This window comes from Octopus bimaculoides, chromosome 14 (genome assembly GCF_001194135.2).
Source record: "Octopus bimaculoides isolate UCB-OBI-ISO-001 chromosome 14, ASM119413v2, whole genome shotgun sequence".
NCBI lineage: Eukaryota > Metazoa > Mollusca > Cephalopoda > Octopoda > Octopodidae > Octopus > Octopus bimaculoides.
This window is the reverse complement of record NC_068994.1, coordinates 16,765,552-16,768,652: the sequence shown is the minus strand read 5'-3', so window position 1 is coordinate 16,768,652 and position 3,101 is coordinate 16,765,552.

The following is a 3,101-nucleotide window of genomic DNA, read 5'->3' as shown; positions in this document are numbered from 1 at the left end:
TAGTAGAAGACACTTGCCCAAAGATTCCATACAGTGAGACTGAACCCAGAACCATGTGATTGGGAAGCATATACACATATGTCTGCATATGTGGGTGAGTGTGAGTGTGTATGTGTGTGTGTGCTACTGTTCCCCAGCCTTGACATTACATGATGTTTATAAATGAGTGTTACCATCATGGAAGCAGCATCCTTCCTTTCCAATCTTTTATGTAAACATGTCTAATCATGGGCAGATATTACCTCACTGGGAAACAAGTGAAAATTGGCAACAGGAAGGGCATCTGGTAAAAGAAAATCCACCCCAACAAAATTCCATCCAACCTATGCAAGTATGGAAAAGTGTTTGGTAAAATGATAGAAATGAGATGAAAACTGAAAAGTCACTTTGCTATATATCTCTCTGTGTACAAGCATATCTATTCCTTTACACTGCAATCACATCTAATGCAAGTATAAAAGGGTACATGTAAGCATATAGGCAATTCATGTACACACCCTTTTATTCATTTGTTATATTTTCCAATGCTAATAGTTATGCTGAAAAATATTTCCTTATTTAATTTTACATAAATGTCATCTATGCATTTAATTTTTATTGAAGCATTTTTTAATGCACAACTGTCCTGTTATTTTCTCTCAGTACAAATATATATATATATTGTGCATGTGTGTGCGCACATATATATATATATGTATATATGTACATATATATATGTGTGTGTATATATATGATGATGATATATATATATATACACACACACATACACATATGTACATATACATGTATACATATATATATAGATATGTGTGTGTGTATCTATATCTACAGGGTGCGGTGAATATACTGTCATCTAAATTATGCAAAAATGAAAATAACACTGACATCTCATTTTAACAGATATATTTACCAAAATTACATAAAAATATCTTGAAATAGTAAAGAGTAAATTTATCCAATAAAATTGCCATTGGCTTCACCCACAGCTACCAGACGACTTCAGAATCTCCTGCAAGTCTTCTGGCTGGTCTCCTCGTTTAAGTTGGTGAATGCTGCCATAATCCTTGCCTTCAGTTCATCTTTGGTGTTACAAGGAGTTTTGTTGGTCTCTCGCTCAACTGCACCCCACACATAATAATCAAGGGGGTTGCAGTCTGGGGAGTTAGGTTGCCAGATATTAGGGGTGACGATATAGAGTCTTCTAGCAGCAATCCTCTTGGCCCAGGGCAGCACTACCTTCTCCAAGCCCTTGATGTAGGCCTCTGTGTTGAGTCTGAGGCTGTTTGGGAAGATGAATGGAAGCATAACATCACCGTCACTAGTGATCACTCTAAACACCACGATGTTGACTGGATGTTTGATTTTTATCACTCTTGATACATGTTTTAGAGACATGGCAAGCCAACAGTTGTGTCTTTGTGTTCACCATCTGATCCTGGCAGAAGTTTTTCTTGTCTGAGAAAAACCAAACTATGTTTGGTTGGAGGGGATGCTTGAGTTTGTTCAAAACCTTTGTAGCATGGTCTTTTCTCTTGTTCTTGATGACTTGGGATAAAAATTGGCCCTTTCTCATCTTGTATTAGGAATACCAAATGTCTTAATGGACTACTTGCTTGTCCCTGGCGATGAACCTGATTGAATTGGAGGGATTGTTATCAATCATGGCCTGGATCTCACCAACAAACTGAGGAGTTCTTTTCTTATCAGAACAATCAGAGTGAGTTTTCCGAGCTGCCATACCTTGATAATCACCATTAGACTCGTCCAACTCTTTTTCAATCCTCTGCACTGTCCTCAGATTGACATCCAAACAGTCTGAAATGTTTGTATTGGAGCTTCCGGTACAAATGCCAAGCAGTACAGCATGTTGTTTCAAAACTTCTGGCAGAGTGAATTGTGTCATGGTGCTGTTTTTCTTACAGATGATGCCCAACTGACCCTACTATACTGTGTAGTTGACCAAATCAAAAACAGATAATGTGTATGAGCAAAATTTAAAATATAAAGTGACAACAATTTACCCATCACACCCTGTGTGTGTGTGTGTGTGTGTGTGTGTGTGTGTGTGTGTGTGTGTGTGTGTGTGTGTGTGTGTGTGTAATGGTTGTTGTTAAGGTGTTGGTTGCCAATGTGCAAGATGGAAGAAGAACAGTGATTGAAGTTATAAAGAGACATTTACCATTACTTTGTATATATCCCAAACCACGACAGGTTGGTATGTATAACTAGCAAATAGAAAAGCATGTGAGGTAAAAAGAGTTAATTTCAGCTGGTATGTGTATACACAATCTCATAGTAGTATATATAGAGAGATATGGTAATGTTACAGAGAAAAGAAAGTGAGTTTGTGAAAGTGAGAGTAGTGGGATGAAACAACTGCTTCGATGGTGAGTTACCATAGTTGTCCCTTTTCCTTTAGAGATAGTGTTTTGTTCAGCTGGTCAGCTAGACTCGGTTCTCACTAACCAGCTTTGGCTTACGGAGTTCTTGTTTTTATAACTATCCAAAACCAGCCAGAAGGATAGACATATTGTTGAGAACAATAAATTTTGTTAGATGTCAGTTATCTCTATTCTAGCTTTTGGTGGCCTAGAAGAGGTTAGAAGGGTCAAGTGGCAAAGACATTGTTCTGCTTAGCGAAGGCAACTGGCAAATGTAACTGCTGTCACTCACAGAAAAGTGCTGTTAAACTGTTAAGTGAAATTTGGCATTCGAGGATTGAATCCACACTATGCCTGCATGAAGCCACTACATATATATATATATTACAACCTTTATACTTCTCTTTTCATTACTCTACCATCACGTCTATGCTCTGATCCTTGTTACCTGTGTGTATACCCTGGCACTTCACCATCTCTCTCCTGCTCCCTTTTACACTTTTGCTGTTTCCTACTCTCTCTCTCTCTTTCCCTTGTTCTTCTGTGTGTGTATGATTGCTTCCACTACAGCTTCGCAACCAGCATTGGTTTGTTTATGTCCCTGTGACTTAGAAGTTCAGCAAAACGTGACTTATAGAATAAATATTAGGCTTTAATAGTTAGTTTCAGGAATTTCTGTTGCCTCATCAGCAAGGACCACTCAACTTCAGCTGATTCCAG